At 34.4% G+C, this 26,563-nt stretch overlaps 1 pseudogene; it reads right to left on the minus strand.

The window, feature by feature from the left end:
* Positions 1–249: 249 nt before the first annotated feature.
* On the minus strand, positions 250–22,434 carry LOC136209190 (exocyst complex component EXO70A1-like; annotated as a pseudogene).
* Between the last annotated feature and the right edge of the window lie 4,129 nt (positions 22,435–26,563).

The following is a 26,563-nucleotide window of genomic DNA, read 5'->3' on the forward strand; positions in this document are numbered from 1 at the left end:
AAAATAGGGACTAAACAGTGTGTTAGAAAAAGAAGGGGACTAATAAATTATTTACCCTATTTTTTTTTTAGTATTATGAATTTGACCCGATTCGATTCACGATTCACGAAATGTGGATTTCGATTCACAAGTCAAATCTCAATTTGACAACTATGACTATAACCACGATAGCCATTTGTCTCTTTTTCTTTTTTATGGAAGCTGGGAACGAAGCGAGTTTAGAAGCCGACATCCCAACCAGGTTGGCACCCCGAATCCTAAACCCGCACCAATGGCCCGAAGATCTTATTATTAAAAAAATAAAGAATACAAAAGGGAGAAGAAAAGTAAATTGAACCTAGGAAACACAAAGGCGAGCTAAACTACATTGATCATAAAAAGTAAAAGAATGGTAGAAATCCGGTGTTGAATTCCACCAAGTGAGAGTATCAGAATGAACCCCAAAGCGAGCTAAGGCATCAGCAGCCCTATTACCCTCTTTGTAAATGTGAGTGACCATGACATCCATAACTGAACAGGTAGCGATGCATTTCAGCCAATCTTGGTGGATTGACCATGGGACGGTAACCGAAAGCGTCTTTAGCAAGCCAACGACATATGTGGAGTCAGATTCGACCCAAAGACGGTGCCAACCCTTCTCCCAAGCAATATCCATTACCGCTTTTAATTCTGCCACGTGAGCAGAAGCAGAGTTGATTCCGAGTGCGAAAGAGCCCCGAGCAAATCCCCTCAAAGTTCTAAAAATCCCGCCTGCCCCGGCAGGTCCCGGCGAGCCAAGTGCTTAACCGTCCGTATTCCCCTTTAACCAGCCCAAAAGGGGACCGATCCAGCGAACATAGCATATATTAGGAGCAAGCGGCGATCTAGGAACCAGGTGCAGACGGCAAAAGCAAGAACTCGGAAACCGTCGTACAGTAGCCCCTCCCACCGAGATCAGCCTCCTGAATGAGACGCCAGAGCTGGGCAGTGCGATTTTGGATTGAAGGAAGCTCATTTCAAAAATAGCCCGATCACAGGTGTTCCAAATTAACCAGATACAACTGACCACCGCCACTCCACAAAGCCGAAACCTGCGGCCCAAAACTGAAAGCACGGAGGCTCTCAAAAAAATCAGTAAACATACCTTGCGAATTGATTGGCTGACCGAAAAAAGAACTGATGTCCTGCCATAGAGCCACATTTCAAAAACAGTCTTGTCCTCAGGACTTGGATTAGTGAAAACAATGAGAAACTTCCAAATTATAAGAATTCCAGTCCAGTGGACATGTTCAGCCTCCTTACTCCTAAAAACCTTACCGCTACTATGATCAACATCGAACGCAGTCATGAGGTTCGAAGAAGTTATCTGTTGTGCCTCCTTAATTGACAACAATCTCAATATATGCTCCACTTCCAAACTCAAACGGGGTGTTTGTTATAAGGGATATAGGAGGTGGAATAGGGATAAAAGGAAGGAGATAAATTATCCGTGTTTGTTTGGGAGATAGGAGAGTGAGACAAGGACGGGATAAGCCTCTTATCCCACTAAAGTTATACATAGAGAGGGGTGGTACAAGACATGGGGGTAACTTATTTAGATGGAAAAGTCTAATTTGTTCCTCAAATTTTATTATTTATTCCATTTGTTGTGTTTTGAAAATTTAATAGGATGTTCCAAATATTTCTCAAATTAATTTTAATCTTGAACTTTTAAAAACCTAAATTTGTGTATATATTATTGTAGTATTAATGTCGAATAAAATTAATTAAATTTAATCTATCATCTTAAATATATTAGTTATTCCATTTTTTGTGTTTTGAAAATTTAATCCAGTGTTCCTAGTATTTATCAAGTTATTCCATTTTTTGTATTTTGAAAATTTAATACAATGTTCCAAGTATTTCTCTAGTTAGGTTGATAGATTAAATTTAATTAATTACAGTCCACGTTGATACTATAATAATATATACTTTCTATTTAAATTTGAGTAGGAGTAATATAGTAAAATGAATCATTTTATCCATATCTCTATCCTACGTATTAAACGTGGGATAATAAACTCTTCTATCTTATTTTTATCCTTATCCCAATCTTTTATCCCTGTTTCTATCCCAACCTTTATCCCTATCCCCATAGAATACCAAACGTCCCGAAAATGGCCAATTTCCCTGGTTCAAAAGCATCAACCGATGCCTCTTGTTCAGTGCATTTAATTTCATGACAACTGAGTGGAAACCATTCCCAATGTAATCATAAGTGCCAACTTCAAAATTCTGCATCCAATACATAATTGGACTACAGATCATGAAACTTTTGTTCCTTCCAATATCCCCTTCCGTGAGCTTTTGATTCAAATATTTCTCCAAATCTGAGAAATTATAGTGGAAACTTCTCTCACATTTCTTCTCAATTGCAAAGTAAGTCACCTCCTCACCAATGCATAACATGATGCTTAAAGTAATATTGCAAACCAAATAAAGAACCATGCATGTACCTTTCTTGTATCCTTTTAAAGAGGTACAATGATTCGGTTATGAACCTTAGCATTAGTCACAGGTCTAGACACAAAAGAACTCTTCTTCGAATCTAAATTGAATTGACAAAGGCAGACTCGTCCATGACGGAGCCTCTTTCTAATTCTGAATTTGAGAGAATGAAAATTGATATATTATTAAATAGAAAAGCCTTTATTTATAAGCCAGAGATACAAGACAATTCTAGATCCTAAATTATAGAGATAACTATATCACCCCCTAGATTATAGGAATCAAGACTGACAATTAAAGGAAACAAAATAATGTCTGAGATAACAAACGAAAATAAATTTAAATTCTGGAATAGGAAAGTATTTAATAGGAAAGTAATTAGGCTGAAGATTTCTTCTTTTTTTGGTAATGCCTTCCAATCCGTATCAGATTCCTGATCATATAAAGTATCCTTTCCCAAATAGGATTCTACCAAAATAGGATTCTAAACGATAAATACTTACGATATTCCTAAATAACAATAAAAACATGTTAATCTTCCTAAATAATAAATAATAAAAGACTCCTACATACTAAAGACTCTTAAATAATAATAAAAACCTAAATACTATAACATAAAATAAGACTATTGTAACAATCATATGGATTACAGTAGTGTTCACATGAACCCTAATGACCGTTAGATCTAAGTTCATTTAATTTAAGCCTTAGGATGCTTTAAATCTCCATCTTAGGATTTAAATGAGCCTAGATCTAACGGTACATGACCAAATTCATTTGGTCATTAGGGTTTGGTCATTAGGGTCCATGTGAATACAACCGGATTTTTTTATGTGGTTTTGTCTTGTTTGTGTGGTAATAAGTGTGTATTTCTTATTTATGCTTTAACTAGTATAGAGTATTAGTGATATTGATATCAAATATTGATATGCTTTAACTAGTAACAAAGTATATATATTTTATTTTTTTTCCCGCGCCTTGTGTTGCTCCTTCAGCCTAGGCTCCAGGACCCCTTAGCGGCTTAGTGTGCCTTGCGCCTTTAACAATTATGGTTTTATTGTATCATTTTAAATGACAGTCCAAAGTGAAATATTAATGTAAGGTAAAAAGTAGGAGAGAAAAACATACCCAAAGCATTTCAAAAAAGATCTGTAAGCAGGCAGTAGGACCTCGGCGACACCCAGCCTGAGAGATTGCCGCAATTCATGGTCAAGAACTGTCCACTGAGATTGCCTCTGATGAAGCTCCTCAAATTGCCTGTTGAATGTCTTGAACCTATCTTTCACCATTACTCTTGATAATCCACTCAAATTATCACCTCCTGATGCACCCGTACCCTGGACTGTCAGACACTGCAGAATCTGCACATTTACCATCAAAACTGCTTTAATAGTATAACTAACACAACTCAATAGGAGGAGAAACTCTTGGAGGTTCCGGGAGTACCATGTCAAATGGAACTCCACCGTACACAAGTCAATAAGTGTATGGGGGAGTTTTATTTGACATGGAGCTCCAGGAGCCTAATACAAGGCCTCCAATATGAGATGATCAACATAATTCTAGATATGCTGCCATTGACAATAGTGACCGATCCAGAATTTACTGACATGGGTGTTCCAATGTCTCTAGGTGCCTTTATCCTAAACAAGTTAAAGTTTTAATAGAGTTTTTCTACAACTAGTGGATACTCAAACCTCCATTCAACCCTCTATAAACCCATCCTTGATTGACAATCAAGCAAGAGAAAATAATAGGAATTCAATTTCATGTGGTTAAGTAGGTGTAATGTATTTCAGGCCCTTCCCTGGAGATCATAATACAGGACGAGAAGGCCCATTGGATTGAGGAGGGTCACAGTATAAGATTTGAAGATATGTTAAATATGCTGGATTCTCATGAATAAGCAATAACAAGTTCTTGAATTTCAGAAGTATGTTAGTGTCACCATACAACTAGGAACAAGATATTCTCAAATTGAAAATGAATCAAGTTAGGTTACTAGCAAAGTGTTCTACTGATCGAGTCGTGAATAAGAAACGCATTTTACATTGAGGAGTCTAGGCAACTTGGTTTTAGATCAGTCAACCAAGTCTTCTCATTAAAGATGCAACATTTCCATATGCCAAAGCTGATTCCAAAGCACATAGTCAAAAGGTCAAATGATTGTTGGTGTTTATTATTCAATAACTGTGCGTTTAGTACTTTATCGCAAACAATTGAACTAAAAGTTTAAGCTGATAGTTAAGACTCAATAAATAGCTTTTCATATTAACATTTGACACAGCTCCGTAAGCTAGTGACGGATCCAGGGGGAGCTAGGAGGCACTTGAGCACCCACTGGTCGCCGAAAATTCCATGAAAACTGTGTACAGGGTTTTAATTTTTGATGTAAAAACACCCAAAAATTATTAATTTATTACCCATAATCACAAGACCACCACAAGCACCCCCTGTCAATGAATCCTGAACCCGTCATTCCCATACGCGAATGCCTACTAGGCTTGAAACGTGTACAACACAGGTCCATCTTACAGAGTGTTGAAATTAAGTCAACAAATAGAGTTGTCATAAATTCGAACTCTTGATCACTTGATCTAAGAAACTCTGATACCATGTCATGTAACCAATAATAACTTTGGTATTAATATCTGACAAGTATATTAGTACGAAGTACGAATTCACGGTTGCAAAAATGATCCACCGTACATTAGCATATTAAACCAATAGCTTCAAGAATCATAATAGGTAAATGGAAAAGACCTTTGCACAGGAAACCCTTATGTACTGATTAGCATGCTCCTGTACCATTCTTCTGTATATTTGCATCCAATCATCTCCCAACCAATCCATCCCACTTGACCTGTTAGATAAGGTTTCAAAAGACCATGTTAAGATGAATGAAGCATCATTAACTATTAAAAAGTAAGACATTAAATTTGAAAATGGACCTTTGGATTTGGATAGATCTCACTATATGGTGAATATTGTTCGTAAGAAATAATTGTCCAAGTGCAGGATCTGTATATTGCTTGGATTTCCCATCTAAGTTATTTTGAAGAGCCAGCATAATCTTTGTAGTTACAGATACTAATTGGAATTCTGCACCACTCGAACCAAACTCTTGGAAAAGCTGCTTCAATGTTGATTTGTAACTGTATGCAAGAGAAATTGTTAGGTGTATAAAGAGTCAAAAAGCATTTTAAGCTCAGTAACAATCTTCGAGATTCTAAAAGCACTTTAAGCTTGGTAACAGACTTCAAGACAAACAATCAGGTGCAAAAAGATACTCTTAAGCATTTAACAAACTCTCACCAGAGGCAAATTTGCATCATTTTAAGCAGGGATTATTCAAAGAAAACACCTGGTTTTACCTGAAGTAAAAAATGTTAAATACTCCCTCTGTTCCATTATGTAAGTTATTCTAATATGTTTCACACAAATTAAGAAATACAATTAATGTAGAGTCAAATTAATAAATTTACATTGGTTAACTTAAAAAAAAAAGGTTAAGGTGCAAAAATACCCCTAACGTTTTGGGTCAGAAGCAATTTTACCCCTAACGTTTGTAGCCAAGAGCAATTTTACCCCTAACGTTGATAATTAAGGGTCCACTTCATGTTAATAGCTGACACACCCCCACACGCGAATGCCCACTGGGCTTGAAGCGTGCACAAACACAGGCCCAAATTATCATGGAACCATTTTAGCTAAAAGCTCGAGCTGATAGTTAAGGGTCCACTTCATATTAACAGCTGACACATTGAAACCAATATAAAAATTCAATGCTTCGAGGATAAAAAAAATTAAACTAAAAATAATTGGAAAATGAGTACTTATATTTTGGGAAAAATTCACTTTCTAAAACGACTTATATAATGAAACAGAGGGAGTCATAAGGAACTAAAAGCACTGCGAACGTGAAAAATGAGCTAACAGTCCAAACATCAAATATAAAAACTTCTTAAAAGCAACAATCAAGCATTCTATTCAGGAACAGGCAAACATTATGAAAGACAATAAAACTTACAAGTTCAGAAAGCTAAAAAAAACATTGGAAAGTGAAGGTAAGCACCATAACTTACTCAAAAAGAAGCGTCACGAAATTTATCACATCAACTGTTAAATGATGTACATTTCCATCAAGAAAAGCAGTTCTGGAAGCATCTTTTTCAACAACTTCTTCAAAATCACCAAAAGTCTCTTGAGCTGTTTGAGCTAGTCTCTTTGAAAAACTGATTGCAGCTTTGCTCATTTCAGTGCAAACTTTTGGGCAAAAACGTTCTTCAATCCGTGCCCAGATCTATCTTTTTAAGTGTCAAAATAGAACAAGAAGCAAAAGAGAATGAACACATAAACTGACATAGATTAATATAAGATATATGATTGGGCCTTAAGCTTTTAGTTCAATTGGTTTCATGACATGGTATCAGAGCCTCTTAGAGAGGGTTCGAGTCCTGGCAACCTCATTAATTGGTGGAATTAAAACACATGGCAAGATGGGCCTGTGTTGTGCAATCTGCAAGCCTAAGGGGCATTTGCGTGTGAGGATGCGTCACAGATTAATATAAGATATAGGCATTGTATTAAATCCTAATCATTATGCAATTAGTTTCACATTCCATGCCTACTAGAATTTCAAATTTTATGTTCATATTCGCGTTTTAAAATCAGAAAAATAGAATAACGTCTTGAGGTGCTTTTGCAATAAGTTTTGAGAGCCCCGTTCCATTCATCTAGGGTGTCAGTAGGGCTGTAAATGAGTCGGGCAGCTCATGAGAGGCTCGGTGTTCAGCTCAATAAAAGCTTGATCATGTTCAGCTCGATTTGTAAACGAGCCAAGTTTGAGTATGTTGAAGCTCAAAGTTTGAGTATGTTGAAGCTCAGCTCAATATAATGTTCATGAACATGCTCAATATAATGTTGATGAACAAGTTCAATATAATGTTCATGAACATGCTCGTGTTATTATTTTAATAATAATATTTCTATAAAGGGGAAATATAAAACAACGTAGTTTTGTAGATTTCAAAACTATGCAGTGTTGTGTTAAAGAAATTTCAAATCAATTAATTAATAAACATAATTAATGAGTTGTTAAAGAGCGAAGTTCATGAACTCAATTAATGAGCTGCTCATGAGCAAAGCTCGTGAATAGGCTCGCGAACAGCTCATGAGCTGCTCAAGAACAGAATGTTGAGCTCGAGCTCGATTTTCTGACGAGCCGAGCTTGAGCAGACCAAAACTAGGCTCGGCTTGATTACAGCCATAAGTGTCAGTCTGCTCTCCACTCCAATGCCGTTGAAAGTCACATTAAAAAAACAATTTCCCCTTTTGCCATATTGTTTGCCTGCTTCACCATTTAACAATCTAAAATGTACTTAGGCGTTTCAGCTCAGTTTTTTGTGTCTAAATTTTGTACATTTTGATACCAATTAGCTGCGCATGTAAATAATTGAAATGGAAGAAACCACAACTGACATTTCCATTGACTTATAACCATAGTTGTCAAATCGAGATTCGACTCGTGAATCGAAATTATCATTTTGTGAATCATGACTCGTGAATCGAATCAAAATAATCGGTTAAAATTCATAATATTATAAAAATATAAAATATTTACTATGTTGAAGTCAAAATATTATCAAATATTAGCAATTTTAATATCAAAAAAGAAATTATATCAACCAAGTACTTAAAATTCAAATCTAATGCAAATGCAATCCTAATAAAACTAAGGGAAAAGTACAAAAATAGACCGACTTGCAAAGACAATCCTTATGGTTTAAAAGTTTGTAAACAGCACAGAACTCATGTTTGCAAACTTTTAAACCACAAGGTTTATTTTTGTACTTCCCTAAAACTAATTCACAAATTGGACTCTGTTTAATAAGTTTGTACTTCCCTAAAACTAATTCCCTAAACAGCACAGAACTCATGTTTGCAAACTTTTAAACCACAAGGTTTATTTTTGTACTTCCCTAAAACTAATTCACAAATTGGACTCTGTTTAATAAGTTAGTGGAGCTGGAGAGTTTGAGTTTCTGGCTTGATAAATAACAATCGGACAAGAGTAGAGTGGAGTGGAACTAGTTTGAGTTGATAACTTGATAAATAACAATCAGATAAGAGTAGAGTGAGTTTAGTAGTTAATGTTGTTGAAGTTTTTGATGAGCTGTCATGAAGATCCAGCTTAAAATAGAGCTGAATCAAATCGTATTATTCAAATTGCGAATCGTATGATTCTGTTATAATTTAGATTCGCCCTGTAGATTCGGCTCGAAATTGAGACTTAAGGAATAACCATAGTTGTTAATGGCGCAAGGCACACTAAGGCACTAAGGGATCCTGGAGCCTAGGCTCAAGGCGCGCGCCTGAGAAACACGCGGCGCAGAAAATTTAGAAAAAAAAAAAAATACTCTTTTACTAGTTAAAGCATAAACCAAAAACGCACACTTGTGACCACAAACACATTTATGACTGCACAAACAAAACAAAACCACGTAAAAACATAATACTAAATCATAAATGTCAAAAACACCAGGTTAAGTTCATACTTCGTCGAGACATTAACATATACTTAACGTCTTAACCTAAGTACCTAAGTAATGCTACTAAACTAATAATCATTCATTGTCACTTGATATTCTTCTGTGTGTCTGTCGTAGTTTCTGTTTGAGTGGAGTGGAGTGGAGGAGACTCTTCTTTAAGTGACTGCTCTTAATCCCTCTCTAGTGTTTTTATATATAGTTGTGTCTTGATATTCTTATTTAAATCTAGGATTAAGATTAATCTTATTTCAATTAGATTAGTGGTTGAGATTAGTCAAACATTTGTTTTACACAACACAGTAAAAAAGAAAAAGAAAAAAACACTAGTGAAAACAAAGAGGCGCACCTTGATTCGGGCTCTGAGGCCCACGCGAAGCGCACAAGGCAAGACCCTTTTAAACAGGGCCTCGCTCTCTACAATCAAGGCTTGCTACCTTGAGCCTTGAGTGAGGCACGCCTTTAACAACTATGGGAATAACTGATATATTTATAATTACTACATAGGTAAAAAAGCATAGTACCTCAGGCTGAAGTTCCCACATTATCTCATACATGTCAACAACACAAACAATTTCCATGGCGATCTGGCTATAGTCTCTCCAGAAATAAGAAGCACAAGCACACGGTTAATTTTGATGTCGGAAAAACATCGATCCCTATGGATATGAATACCATCACGTATTTGATCAAAAATTTCGTCTTCAGCAGTGCAGTTTGACCTGTTCCAAATATAACAATATAGTTCAAGAGAACATATATATCTAACAGCATGTGAAAAAGAAACTATTAATGACATCGTGTGGCTAAAGTACTTACAGAAATGCGCACGTCATCTTTGCTTAGTCTTTCAACACCTAATTTTCTGGATTTGGATTTACGAGTTCGTTGTACTTTTTATGGCTTTTATTGCTCGTTGTTTCCTTACTGTACTCTAACTTTTTCATCTAATCTAATGGAGCCATATAAGCATTTTCATATTAAAACAAAACTATATATATATATTTTATATATATATATATATATATATATATATATATATATATATATATGCATCTAAATGCATAACATTAGTACTTCGGTCTAATAACTGCTCTCCAAAAAGAATAACAGTATCATATCTTCTTCAACCGTGTCAGACACGGATTTCATACCAGTGTCCGTGTCGTGTGGACACTGATATGGCAGCCAAAATGAAGAGTCCGAGTATCATAGATGAACACCCCCAGTCCGAGTACCAAATTCATTTCAAATGTCACAAATTCCAAGAAAATTTCTCCATTTTTAGAAGTTGTTTTACTACAGTATGTCTAATGTGAATGTATCTTCTTTCACCGTGTTCTTGGCAATTTCAATCAATGCGTGTTAGTAGGATTGTAACGAGCAAAGATTCTTTGTTCCCCATTCTGCACCAAAAGGAATGAAGAATTTCCGAAAAAAATTCCACGAGCAGAGATAAAAAAAAATAGTTCCCAAAATTAGGGGCCCGAAGGGTATAGAGAATTGTCTCCTTGCCCTGTAGGATCTCCAAAATTATTAAAAAATATATATATATTATTTAAACATTAATATTAATTTTTATACTTAATAAATCCTACTATAACATTAAAAAATTATGTATATATTATTTATGTTTACTTAAAATTTTGTAGTTTTATGTTTACAAGGTGTCTCTGTCTCCCAGTAGTACAAGGTGTCTCTGTCTCTGTCTCTGCCGGGATTCTTGCGAGAATTTCATTTTATTTTTATTTTAGATATTACAACGTAAATTTAGTAAAATAAAATACTAAACTAATAAAAAATATTATAATAATTCAAAATTTAAGTCGCAATGCAAGAAGACACACCAAGGATCTTTCCACAAAGACATACCGGCCAATACAGATTCCTCAACCATTATACTTCTTGATATGTATATATATATATATATATATATTGTTGTTCCTATTTATTGTTAGGGTAAATCCGTATTTTCAAAAATAATTACATAATCCTTCAGTTTTGTTTCTCTCCAATTCTTTAAGTTAAATAAAATTTTAAGAAAAATGACCAAACACATCTTTTTACCCTATTTTTAGGCCATGTTAGCTGAAAATATTTTTGTTGTGTTTGGCTACAATGGCGGAAAACAAAAAGTAGTGGGTAGTTGTTATTTTTAGAAGGGTAAGAAGAAATGAGGTATATGTTTCAAAATGTTAGGAAAATGTTTTCCTCACTTTCATTCTATATTTTTCGGTTGACTACCTTAAAATTTTCTGTTGATTTATTTTCCAAAGCAATTGAGCATCGGAAAATCAGAAAAATATTTTACTGCACTAGTTCCGCCAAACAAACGGGGGCCTACGAAAAAGGATTTTTCCTATTTTATATTCTTTCTTGCTCATATATCCCAATTTATAATTTTCCTCACATAATGATAGAACAATAATTACAGAACAATAATTTAATGGTAGAACTTTTTTCATTAAATAAAATTGAAGAAATAGTATTTTAAAATTTATAAAACTAGAAGGAGAGCTATATAAAACCATAAACATTGAAGTTTTCATTTCTGATAAATGTTATGAATAAAATAAAAAATACGAATTTTTTATTTTTTTATCAAGATTCATAATAATAAAATGTTAGTTTATAAATATTATATTAAATAAAAAAATTAAAAAATAAATTATATATATATATATATATATATATATATATCGATTTATATATACTACACAAATTTTATTTAAAATACCTTAACTTTTTGAGGAGTTTAAAATATATATATATAAATGTTGGTTTATATATACTACACAAACTTTATTTAAAAATTTTGAGGAGTTTAAAACATGTATAGATTTGCTTCTAATAATATAAACAATACTTCTAATAATTTCTCCAACATCACGGATAGAGCCAAAACGATTCAAAAAGAAATATCTAATTTTATTTATTCGAGTAATTATTAATTATATATTGAGTTTCAATTTGATATTAGATATGTAAAAGATTTAAAACAAAAAATAATGATGTTCACCGTTTTGGTTCACTCCATGTTTTGCTCTCAAAGAATTCACCCAGCATCCGTTCGAGATCCTCTGGAGCATACCTGATGTACTTCTGGGGGTTCTTCCCACACTCAATCATGGGCCTGTATTCAGCAAGGTGTAAGAAAACAATAAATAAACAAAGACCATAGGTGAAATTATAGCCGTAAAAACGGGTTATTGAGTTATAATTGTGTGATATATGTCACATATGATTTTATATGGTATAAATTATAAATAAACAAATCTTGTTTAGTAGAAACCGTGTTAAGTGTATTGTGCTTGTAAATCGTTTTGGATTCAGTTACTTATGGTTCTAAACTTTGTCATTTACTAACCTAACAAGCCCTCATAAAAGTAAATGACCTCAATGACCATTGATAATCTCAAAATGAAAATCCAAAAATTAATGTTTTTCAGATCTATATTTCTTTTCTTGTGGAACAATGTTTTCGATTTTCCAAAATTACCATTTTTCGGAGCTTTTCTCCCTCGCTATTCTCTCTCCTAACCAAACACCACTTAAATGACGGGTAAATTACACCCATAATAGTCCCTTATAGAACTGGTAGAAACAATATTTTGAGCAACTTTAATTCTTGAATTTTTTTAATTTTGATGTCATTTAGGTGTTGTTTGGTCAAGAGAGAGAAACTGGTTGTTTAAAGAAAGAAATATCCGAAAATTGTGATTTGGAAATTAAAAATGGTGGTTCCATGAGAAATACGTTTCTAAACAAACTTTAGTTCTTCTATTGTTTCATTTTGAGATCATCATTGATCATTTTCACGTGCTCAACGTTAAAAGAAGGTCCTTATAGTAAAGTGTAAAGTTCAGGGACCATAATGTTCGGTTTATAAGTTAACGAGTCATAGTGAAAGTAAGTGCAAAGTTCAGGAGTCATGGGTGTAATTTACCATTTAAATGACCTTAAAACCAAAAAATTCAAAAATTAAAGTTGTTTAAATAGCTGGAAAATTCAAAAATTAAAGTCGTTTGAATAGCTGTTATTGGGGTGCTCAAAATCTAAGAGATTTTAATGTTAGTAAAAGACAAAGTTCAGTCACTTTTATAAGGACCTTAAGGAAAGTTAAGCAGCTATAAGTGTAAACGTTTTCAATTACAGTCCTAAGTGAAATCTTAATGTAAAGTAAAAAGGAGTTAAACCCTAAAAAGAGGCATTTTTAGGGAATTTCTCCCAATCTGGTAACGGTTTTTAACCTCAGGATTAAAAACAGACATTTCAAGAGAATTACTCCAAACCATTACTGGGTAGGGAATAATTCCTTTAAAGAACCCAATTTTGGGGTTTAACCCGATAAAAAGTAGGAGAAAAAAAATATACCCAAAGCGTTTCAAAAAAGATCTGAAAGCAGGCAGTAGGACCTCGGCCACAGCCAGCCTGAGAGACTCCCGCAATTCGCTGTCAGGAACTGTCCACTGAGATTGCCTCTGATGAAGCTCCTCAAATTGCCCGTTGAATGTCTTGAACCTATCTTTTACCATTGCTCTTGATAATCCACTCAAATTATCACCTCCTGATGCACCCGTACCCTGGACTGTCAGACACAGCAGAATCTGCACATTTACCATCAAACCTGCTTCAATATTATAACTAACACAACTCAATATGAAGAGAAATTCGTGGGTTCGGGGAGTTCCATATCAAATGAAACTCCTCATACACTTATTGACATGTGTATGAAGCCCCACAGTGGGTTCCACACACATGTCAATAAGTGTATGGGGGACTTCCATGTGCCTAATATAAGGCCTCCAATACGAGATGCTCAACATAATTCCAGATATGCTGCAATTGACAATAGTGACGGCTCTAGAATTTACTGATATGGGTGTGCCAATGTCTCTGGGTGCTTAATTGAAATTTTTAGATGCCTTTATCCTAAAAAAGTTAAAGCTTTAACAGAGTTTTCCAACAACTAGTGGATTCTCAAACCCCTTTCAACCGTCTCTAAATTTGTCCCTGATTCACAATCAAGCAAGAGAAAATGATATGAATTCAATTTCATGGGGTTAAGTAGGTGTAATGTATTTCAGGCCCTTCCCTGGAGCTCATAATACAGGACGAGAAGCCCCATTGGATTGAGGACCGTCACAGTATAAGATTTGGAGATGTTAGATGTCAAATATGCTAGATTCTCATGAATAAGCAATAGCAAGTTCTTGAATTTCAGAAGTATGTTAGTGTCACCATACAACTAGGAACAAGATATTCTCAAATTGAAAATGAATAAAGATCTAGGAAACACCGACACTTCTACGAGGTTAAGTACGAGTATCGGACAATCGGGGACACGCACCCGATGCTCCAAAATAAGTGTCCCCTATATTTCTTTTCTTTTCTTTTTTAATAAGGATACTCGGAGACACTTCTGGAACACTTCTGAAACACGGATTATAAGTTAATTAAGTAGAATATAGGGGTATTTTTTTATGATTTTACAAAAAAGAGGGATTGATATATACAAAAATAAAATAGAACCCTTATATAAAAAAATCAGAATAATGAAAAGAATATAGTTTTAGTAGTTTAAATAGATTGAAGTAATAAATGTTTTTTTTATGAATCAGTGACTTATTATGGATGTTATTTATAGTTTATAATGACTAATGAATGTTATTTATGATATATATATATATATATAAATTTGGCGTGTCCCCCGTACCCATGTCTCATATTTTTTTAAAATGTTGTTGTCGCACAGTACCAGTATAGATGCTTCCTAGATCAAGATAGGTTACTAGTAAGGTGCTTGTGTTCTACGGATCTCATCATGAAAATAAGAAACGCATTTTACATAGAGGAGTCTAGGCAACTCAGTTTTAGTTCAGTCAATCAAGTCTTCCCATTAAAGATGCAACATTTCCATATGCCAAAGCTGATTCCATGTGCTAGCAAAGCACATAGTTAAAAGGTCAAATGATTGTTGGTGTTTGTTATTCAATTAGTATTTTTAGGAACCAATAGAGCTACAAGGTTAAGCTGACACAGCCCCGTATGCGAATGCCTACTGAGCTTGAAGCGTGTACAACACATGTCCATCCTACCATGTGTTGAAATTAAATCAATAAAAGGGGTTGTCAAGATTTGGACCACTTCATCTAAGAGATATCATGTCATGGAACCAATTGAATTAAAAGTTTAAGCTGACAGTTAAGGCTAATAGCTTTCATATTAAACGGTAGTTCAATACCAAAGGAAGCAACACATGTATGTTCACAAAAATGATCCGCCATATATTAGCATGTTAAACCAATAGCTTCAAGAATCATCAATACCAAAATCAAAGACACCGACACTATGTAGGTAAAGAGAAAAGACCTTTGCCCAGGAAACCCTTTTATACTGATTAGCATGCTGCTGTACAATTCTTCTGTGTATTTGCACCCAATCATCTCCCAACAAATCCTTTGCTTCTGACCTGTTAGACCAGATTTCAAAAGGCGGTGTTAAAGATGAATGAAGCATCATCATTGACTATTAAAAAGTAAGATATTGAATTTCAAAATGGACCTTCGAACAGATCTCACTATATAGTGAATATTGTTCATAAGAAATAATTGTGTAAGTGCAGGATCTTTATATTGCTTGGATTTCCCATCTAAATTATTTTGAAGAGCCTGCATAATCCTTGTAGTTACAGCTCCTAATTGGGATTCTGGATCACTTGAATCAAACTCTTGGAAAAGCTGCTTCAATGTTGATTGGTAACTGTATGCTTGCAAGAGAAATCGTTAGGTGTATAAAGATTCAAAAAGCATTTTAAGCTTAGTAACAAACTTCAATAGAAAGTCAGGTGCAGCGAGATTATAAAAGCACTTTAAGCTTGTTAACAAACTTCAAGAGAAACAATCAGGTGCAAGAAGATACTGCAAGCATTTAACAAACTTCACCAGAGGCAAATTTGCATCATTTTAAGCAGGGATTATTCAAAGAAAACAGCCGGTTACCCAAAGTAAAGAACATTAAGGATTTAAAACACTGGGAAGGTGAAAAATGAGCAGACTTTCAAACTTCAACCATAAGAACTTCTTAAAAGCAACAATCAAGCATTCAATTCAGGAACAGGCAAACATCAATGAAAGACAATAAAGCTTACAAGTTCAGCAAGCTACAAAAAACATTGGAAAGTGAAGTTAAGCACCATAAGATAAATTAACAAGCTACTGTTAACAACAAGCTACCTAAAATTTTGGAAAAACAGAGATGATAACTTACTCAAAAAGAAACTTCACGTAATTTATCACATAGCTTGTTAAAGGATGCACAGTTCCATCAAGAACGGCAGTTTTGGTAGCATCTTTTTCAACAGCTTCTTCAAAATCACCAAAAGTTTCTTGAGCTGTTTGAGCTAGTCTCTTTGACAAACTGATTGCCGCTTCCCTCATTTCAGTGCAAACTTTTGTGCCAAAAAGTACTTCAATCTGTACCCAGATTTTTTCTTTTTAAGTGCCAAAACAAAACAAGAAGCAAAAGGGAATGAACACATGTACAAGCAAGTAAATTTATAGGCATTTTATTGAATCTTAATTATTAAAGAGAAAATGCAATTAGTTTCACATTCCCTGCTTACTAGAATTTCAAATTTTATGTTCATATTCGCGTTATAAAATCATAAAAATAGAATTACATCTTTAGGTGCTTTTACAATAAATTTGGAGAGCCCTATTCCATTTTTCATCTAGGGTGTCAGTCTGCTCTCTACAGCAATGCAGTTGAAAGTCACATTATAAAAAGTTCCCCTTTTGCCATATTGTTTGTCTGCTTCATCAATTAACAATCTGGAATGAATTTAGTCATTTCAGCTCGTATGACGGTTTTCTGTGTCTAAATTTTGTACATTTTGATATAAAATAGCTGCGCATGTAAATAATTGAAATGGAAGAAACCACAACTGACTTACAACCACCACTGTTCTAATTATTGGTAAATGAAGTAACTTCCATGTAAATAAAAGAAAGAAGATGCTCAGAATGCAAATATAAAGCTCAATCAAATTTATCAGGTTCTTTTTCTAGCCAGATCAAAAAGAAATATTATTCAAAAATACCTATGTTGGCAATATGAACTAACTACGAGCTGCATTCAATGAAATATGCATTTTTTATCTCTCCTATGTCTTAACAAACTCTATATGAGCTATTTCAAATCTCCACTGAAAAAGTTAAAAAAGATTTTGCAGGACAATTATTAGTATGTCTTATACCCATGGATATTACAATAACCTACTGTTCAAACTTCAGAGGGAGAAAAAAATACAAATATTTCACTGATGCTCATGGAAATTTTTACAGAAACTTAGTACCTCAGGCTGAAGTTCCCTCATTATCTCATACATGTCCAACAAAACAAACAATTTCTCAGGCGATCTCTTGCTTTTGGCTATAGCCTCTCCAAAACTAAGAAGCACAAGCACACAGTTAATTGTGACTTCGGAAAAACATTGATCCCTAAGCGAATCAATACCAGCAAGTATTTGATCACAAATTTTCTTTTCACCAGTGAACAGCAGTTTGACCTGTTCCAAATATTACAATATATTTCAAGAGACCATACATATTAAACAGCATGCGAAAAAAAAAACTATCAATGACATCGTGTCGCTAAAATACTTACAGAAATGCGCATGTAATGTATCCAATTTCCAATCTTAGCCTCTAAAACCTCCCACTGCATTTTCTGGACGTCATCTTTGCTTAGTCTTTCAACACCTAATTTCCTGAGGCTCTGTTCCAAAACTGAAGCACGGATATCCCTAGCATTTACAAACACCACAAAAACTACAGTGATAATATACAAAAACCCTATAATCTTAAAGACTATATGCTGATAATATATACCTGAACATAAAAACTGGAAAATAATTTTACTTTATAACCTTAATTCTCTACCATTTCTTCTCTATTATTAAACAAGTCTTAACACACTTATGAAAACTTATGACCAACTATGCTGCTAAGGTTTCATTAAATAAATCCATCAAATGACAAGTGGATATTTCCTGAAATAGATGAACAAACAACCCAAGGACCCATGCTTAAGGATTACCAAAACTCAAAAACATTGAAAGTTACTATCTCAATCCAAAAAGAACAACTTAAAAGACTCTGACCATACGAGCATTAGCATACATGGTCTTCCAATTGTTGGCATGCATATAATTATCTACAGACAACTTATGAAAATGTGCATTACAGAATGAGAGAGAGAGAGATAGAAATGTGCATTACAGAATGAGAGAGAGAGGGAGAGAGAGATTAATGCATGGAAAGAAGCTGAATGCTGACAAGGGAACGGATGAAATGCATATCACATCTTAATTGTCTGAAGGATTTCTAGAAGAAAAAATGAGGCCAACTTTTAGAGTAAATGATTTCACTTTGTGTAAGGAGAAATGAAATCCCTTTTTTTCTTTTTTTTTACTACCTTTTTTTCTGAAAAATTATTAAAAGGTTTCAGATATAGTCAGGGGCTTTGTTTTTGTTGTTGTAATTACAAGTTTGTTTCAAACTACATAAAGACATGATTCCTTTTGTCCCTTCTTACCTATCTTCTAGTTTTCTTAATAAAAATAGGTAAGTTTTCCTCCTCCCCCTTCCTTTCCTTTTTTTCCCCTTTCCACCTTGTAACTATAAAAGGGCGGCCCGGTGCACTACGCATCCCCGCTTAAGCGAGGGTCCGGGGAGGGATCCCACCACAAGGGTGTACTGGGGGCAAGCCTTCCCCTGCCAATTTTTTTGGCAAGAGGCCGCTCCTAAGACTCGAACCCGTGACCTCTAAGTCACACGACAACAACGTTTGCCGTTGCGCCAAGGCTCGCCCTCACCTTGTAACAAAAGGCTGTGGGATGAAATATCGCCACAATAACAGAATAGAATATCTATGAAGAAGGTAAGCAATTGTATGCAGCAGAGTAATAAAAACCAATCACAGAAGATGAGCAATGGTATGCAGCAGAGTAATTAAAAACAATCACCTGTAGATTCTAAATAGTTGTTGCTGGTGGCCAGCTTGAACCATTTGTTGGGCTAAATCATGTAGCAGAGGTAGAACCCTAGGGGGAATAAGAGTTGGGATTGTATAAACGGCATCTTCTGAGTTTTTGTTTTGACTTTCAGAAGAACTCTTCCCATGAGCATCACCTTGTTGCTTGGGTGACCCTGCCGTCGATGGTCGTAGAGACTTGGGAAGACAATCAAACAAACGATCAGGTTCCACAGGCTTGCTGCAATTACAGAAGGAATATCATTTAAGTGCCTAAGATTGGTCCGATATCTTGCCAATCTCTTTGGAATTCAGAAATATTCATCAACAACAACAACAACAACAACAACAACAAAGCCTTAGTCCCGAAATGATTCGGGGTCGGCTAACATGAACCATCATATAAAACCGTGAAAATCAAGTCGTGTCAGCGACACAGATTCGCTCCCTCCACTCCGTCCTATCCACTGCCATATTTTCCTCAATTCCCAATAAACTCATATCACTCTCGATCACCCTCCTCCAAGTTTGCTTAGGTCTTCCCCTACCCCTCACCACTACATCCCTTTGCCACTCTTCGGTTCTCCTAACCGGCGCATCAAGCGCTCTACGTCTCACATGGCCAAACCACCTTAGTCGGTTTTCTCTCATTTTATTCTCAATAGATGTGACCCCTACTTTTGTCCTAATTATTTCATTACGCACCCGGTCCTTTCTCGTGTGACCACACATCCATCTCAACATACGCATCTCCGCCACCGACATCTTATGGATGTGGCAGTGTTTCACTGCCCAACACTCCGTACCATATAACAATGCTGGTCTAATTGCCGTCCGGTAGAATTTTCCCTTCAATCTATTAGGCATGCCGGGATCACAAAGGAAACCCGTAGCACTCTTCCACTTCGACCAACCAGCTTTAATCCTATGAGCAACATCTCCATCTACTTCTCCATCCGTTTGGATAATAGATCCTAAATACCGGAAGCAATCCGAGGCCTGAACAACTCTCCCATCTAGAATGATTGTCCCTGCCTCCCTACTCCTACGGCCGCTAAACTTACACTCCAAATATTCTGTCTTACTTCGACTCAACTTAAAGCCTCTAGATTCTAGAGTTTGCCTCCATAGTTCCAACTTCATCTCCACTCCTTCTTTCGTCTCCTCAACAGCATGCACCATGGTATACCATCTTGAAGTGAACTTGTTAGTTCATCCATAACGATGGCAAAAAGAAATGGGCTTAGTGCGGAACCTTGATGCACTCCAATCGTAATAGGAAACTCTTCAGTCTTTCCAACACTAGTACGACTTTAAATCAACAGTATGACTTTAAATCATTAATAAGTCAATATTATTGCAAATAATATAAAAAAAAGATTATCCATGAGTCTTGAATATATGAAGGAACAACATAGCAGAAGTGTATAAACGATCATGAATGGTGTCAATTTTTGTGATACTCCACAAACTCAATAGTTCTCCTATTTGTTGCCAGTGCATCATCAGTTCTGCATGAGGGCAAAACAAAGTCATTGAGGGAAAAGTTGCAGAGGGACTGGTCTTAACTCTTGAAGAATGGTTTAGATGGAGAAGAGCAGCTATGAATTTTAAGTAGAGTTGACCATAATATAAGGTCAATGAGCAATATGCTTTATAAAATGCTGACCTTAGCAAGTACCTCCAAGGCACCCACAAAGTGATTCTCAAAAAAAAAAATCTCAATCTCTGGACACATATTAGTCAAGGTGAAATTAATTTACTTGCAGTTTCATAACTTTAGGTTTTTTAGCTTTTTTCCCCCTTTGTTTCTCCTTTTACATAAGTAAGCACACAGAAAAATGGTTCCAGTTAATTCAAATTTGGAGCGGAATATCTATCCCCAACATCTAGTTTCACTACTTAGAAACATTCAAAAAAAAAATTCCAAATAGAGCTTGTGAAAACCCCTATTACTTTAAACCAAAAAGGGATTAAAGTAAAAGACATGGCATTAAACAATTAACATGCTAACTTTTAGAATCAGTGTATAATCAAGCATGCAAAATATTTCTTTTGGAGAAGATTCATCGAAAATATGACAGCTTTAAAACCAACCTGTAATTGGTTAGCAGCTGTCTGAACTCATCTTCTAGCTTGGAAATAGCTTTTGCTAGTAATTGGGCGCAATGGGTAACCACCGCTTCAGTACCCTTAAAACTTCTGTTGCTGGTGAAAAACTTGATGGTGCTTCTCAGCTGATCAATTGCTTCTAAGTAGCTCTCTAAATCTTCATGCGGCCCTCTCAGAACTTTAGCCTCTGCCTTAATACTCAAATTTTCAAATAAGAAAAAGTTAAACACCACTCAAACAAGTTCTGCTATGTGTGTTCATTCTTAGAATTCAACGCAAAAAAAAAAAAAAAAAAAAAAAAAACTGAAAATGATTGTGATGGCGGCGGATGATTTAGGTATAACCAGCCCGGCTCCTCCCGCCGCCGGAACCACCATGACCAAGTGAAGTTTTGGTTCCTCTCTCTCCATAAAATTTGAGACCTCTAATTCCATATTTTCATAAAACTAATGATCCAGTGCTGAATTAATACCCAAAATTAATCCACATCCTAATAGACCCTCTTTAAATTTAAAATTATAATTTTTTATTTTTTTCCAATTAGCTCTCTAAATCCAAAATTCCAATTTCATGAATATAACAGGTATACATTAAACGAAGTTCATTTAGAAAGAAAAAAAATCTGCTATTCGCCGCACGGTATAACTGGTGAAATTCTCCCAAATAGATATCGATTATCAGAATTATGTGAATGAAATATAACATCAAATGAAGCCATCAAATTCGCGAACAAAAAATGAATTAGAGAAATGGAAGCAAAACCTTTCGTGCGAGGTCGAATTGAGCCAAGATAACCTCAGCAGTCTTCAATGATTTATCGATATTCTCATGTGCTTTCCTAATGGAAACCGTTCTCACCTATACATAAATACAAACACCTTATCCATTACCAATGTTACACTACCAGATCATCTCAATCAATTCATATCTGATATACCTGAGTCGGTCGCATTGCGGTTTCAAGGGCGGAGAGACGGCTGTCGAAGGAACCGAGAATGCGGACCATAGTATCGGTAATAGTCTGGCTTTTAACCATCGACTCCTTGGTGAATGCCGCTCTCTCTCGCAGCGCCACCATCGTCTGAGGCACCCCCATTGCTTTTTCTTGTATCTCTTCTTTCTTCCTCTCGCTTTGGTTGATTGATTCGTTGATTACATAAAATGAATGTTATTCTTCGATTTCATCGGATAATTAAACAGAGTAATTAAGGCCTGAAATTTTTATATTCCTGAAGATCTTTCTCTTACCTTTTTTTTTATGTCTGTTGAAAACAAAAAGCAATTGCATAAATGATGAAATAAATATGAAAGCAAAATAATTTAATGGCTTAATACATCATTTGCTACTGAATTTATGAAAAAAAAAAATTGATCCTGAATTTGTATAAAATGTGTATAAAATGTTGAGTTAGCTTCATGAATTTGTTCAAAATGTAATCAATTGATCACTCGATTGTGAAATAATAAATTAAATGTGGAAGATATATTGCACGCGTCTTAACAAAAAAAAAAAAAAAAAAGGTAAAATGACCAGGATCGGGTCATGTGGTTCTAATATTTAATAGTATTAGAGAAGACAAGTTTTATAGTTGAGTAAATAAAAACTTCATTTTTAATCTATTTTATGAATTATGTAATAACAATCTAAGACGTGTACAATACATATGTCGCATTTAACTTACTTTTTTGCAACCGAGTGATTAATTGATTATATTTTACGCAAGTTCAGGAGGCTGAATGAACCTGCGTAAAATGTAATCAATTAAATGCGGAATATATGTTGCACGCATCTTAAAAATGTAACTAAAGTCAGGGTAATTAGAGAAGAAAATGTGTTATAGTTAAACAAGTAAGAACTTCTTTTTTTAATATGTTTTAAACTATTTTGTGAATTTGAATAACATTTTAAGACACGTGCAATACAGCATCCGCGTTTAACTTACTTTTTTACAACCGAGTGATCGATTGATTACATTTTGTACAAGTTCATGAGGTGAATTGAATATTTTATGCAAGTTCAAAGAGTTATGGGGACCCTTTAAGAGCCAATTAGATTTTTTTATATATATATTCAGAAGACAAATAATATATTAAACCAATTAATTATCATTAACACTTGTCTCAAAATAAATTAATATTGAAAAATTCCATTGCTTTCCCAAAATAACACACAAAAATACTTGTGCCCTTTCTCAATATTCTAACAGCAGAAATTTTTTAGAAAACAGTTGCTTATTTTTAGGAATACTTTAATTGATTAAAAAGGAAAAAAAATAAATTAAATAACATCTCATTGACAAATTTTTACACCGTACGATTATACTTTGCTTAATCTAATGGTTAAGGTGAGCGGGACTGTTGAGACAAAATATGAAGTAGTTATGAAGGAATTTGGATATCTTTGTGGGGCCATATCGGGTCAGTAGGTGGGTCCGGTTCTTCAGACCATCAACGATGGTCAATTCGCCGTCGTATTGTGGTTTTTAGCCAATTACTCTGTGGGTTCGGTTCTTCAGACCGTCAACCATGCAATTCGCCGTCGTATTATTGTGGTTTTTAGCCAATTACTCGACGATGGTTAAATGCCTCATTCATCACTAAATTTTCATGGTTATTTCAAAATACTAAACTTTTATGGTTATGTCAAAAATCATCATTCAACTTTAATTTATCTCAATATATAAAAGTGAATTGCTATTTATTACTCCCAAATTACTAGTTACTGTCTCCTATTGGACAATTTTGTCTTTTTCATATTTTTTTTTTCAAAAACTGTGAATGATTTCTCTTTTCCGATCAAAACTGGAATTATGAAGATAATTGATGAGGTACAACCCGAGAACCCCGAAAATGGATGATTACGAGTCGGAAAAATTGGACGAGATACATTTTTCGTGAAAATATACGTTAGTGAATGGTTTCTCTCTTCCGATCAAAACTGAAATTCTAAAAATAATGATGAGTTACAACCCAATAACCTCGGAAATGGATGATTACGAGTCGAAAAAATTGGATGAGGTACATTTTTTGTGAAAATATACGTTATTGAATGGTTTCTTTCTTCCGATCAAAACTGAAATTCTAAAAAATAATTGATGAGTTACAACACGAGAACCTTAGAAATGGATGATTACGAGTCGGAAAAATTGGACGAGTTACATTTTTTTTTAAAACAAATGTACATTTTCGTGGAAAAAAAAAATTTAGCCAGTCGGTTTCCGTGACCGCCTAGGGTAAAAAAAATCTTACGAAAAAGAAAAAATTTCAGTTTTGAAAAAGAAAATGAAATTGGCAAAATTGTCCAATAGAGACGGTAAATAGCAACACCCCAATAAAATCATCAAGGCATAATATATATTTATACTCTTAACTTAGCAAACTTTACCTATTAATATCATGAACTTTTAAAATAACTTATCACACATTTATAGTTGGCTTTAAAAACCTATCACACATTTATAGTTGGCTCATTCGAACTTCACGCACTCAATCGTTGATCTGTCATTTTTTACAGAGCGTTTTTTTCTATAACACGTACATACCACCTCATCTATCAAAACTTAACCCATCCTCTCAAAAAATAATATTTTATTTTTTCTCTCATCCACATCACTTTTGACGACTTTTGTTAAAAAATGGTTCAATAGTAAGCAATTTTTATTGTCTACTAGCATTGTACTCATGCGATGCACGGTATGTACAATATTTTTAAATATATAATATAAAAAATATTAATATAGTAAAACATTCATAAATTAATACTCGATAAATTAATAATCTCTTTAAAATAATAATTTCTTTTGGTCCCGATTCGAGCCAATTCAAAAAATATTCAATTTTAATAAATTAATAAGATAATAATTTTTTGGAACAACACTTTATAAATACATTGTTTTATCTCTATAAATTAATAAATTTTCAAATACATATGCCAAGTATATATAGATACATGTTTAGAATTATTTAGTAAAATATGACTTTACAGTACTTTGTTTTTTCTTACAATTTAAATCTAGTTGAATTTCAAAAGTGGTTGATGATATAATTGCTTCCTTCCTTGTGACTGGTTTCAAAGATACTCAAGCATCCTAATGTTACAGCAACTGGGTAAATGCAGCAAGAACAAACAATTGCTTATTGCTTCTACAAATTTTATATGTATTTAAGTTGTTTTGAATTTCCGAGATAGTCTAGGCAAGAATTTCACTTCATTCATATTTAAATGTCTCTCTTGCAAGTTGTTAAACTTGGGACTCTCAACGTATTCATATTTACATGTTTTATGGTTGTTCATTATTCTAGGAGTATCGAGAATGTTTAACATGCTTTAGCAAAAGTGATAGGGTTCAATAGAACAAACCAGATATTTGGCATGTGTGTACTACAAGGAAACTACAACAATTTAAATTCTGAACAACAATACAAGAAGAAACTACAATAATTTAAATTCTGAACTTTTTACCATATGTGTTCATGGATTATGATATTCTAAAAAAGATATGGTCTGAAAAAGACGTTTTCTAAAAACATCTGTGAGTGTTTAGTTTCAAAGCTATTATCCACATTCCCAATTATGAAATATCAAAGCTTGATGTCAATATACAACAATGTGTACTTATCGGTTATGACCAGATGAATTTGGGTATAAATTCTTTGATCCAGGTCATAAAAATTTAATCAGAAATTGTGATGCAATCTTTATCGAAGGTCAGATAATTGAAGACATTGAGAAGTCTGAAAAAGATGATCCCAGAACTAACACTAGCTCGGCAGACCTACAACTAGTTCCTCCAACACTGATGACAGGACAAGTTGGAGAAGAAATTCAAATTGATCAACTTGAAAAAGTTGATCAATATACTCCCATCGAGAATGAACCAGATAATGTTCATGAAAAAATCCACAATCAACCACCGGCTCTAGAAAGTTCTCTAGTTTGAACAAGATCTAGTAGAGTTGTTCAATGTTCTACCAGATATTCTCCAAATGAATATGTCAGTCACTGATGGGAGAGAACCAAAAATTTTTGAAGAAGCCATGGATGACGAACACAAGAAGAAGTGGATCAAGGCCATGCAAAATGAGATGAAATCCTTGCATGAGAATAAAACTTTCGAGTTGTTGAAGTTGTCTGAGGGCAAGAAAGCTTTGAAGAACTGATGGATGTTCAGAATCAAGCATGAAGAAATGAGCAAAGTTCCATATGCTTAATAGTTGGAAGTCTAGTGTATGGCAAGGTATGCACACAACCAAATATTGCACATGTATGTAGTGTTGTGAGTAGATTCCGGGAAAGAAACATTGGGAAGCTGTCAAATGGATATTCGAGTATCTCTGTGGTACTTGAAAAATGTGTTTGTGTTTTGAAGATACTAAGCTTGTTCTAATTGGACACAGATGCA

This window comes from Euphorbia lathyris, chromosome 10 (assembly GCF_963576675.1).
Source record: "Euphorbia lathyris chromosome 10, ddEupLath1.1, whole genome shotgun sequence".
Taxonomy (NCBI): domain Eukaryota; kingdom Viridiplantae; phylum Streptophyta; class Magnoliopsida; order Malpighiales; family Euphorbiaceae; genus Euphorbia; species Euphorbia lathyris.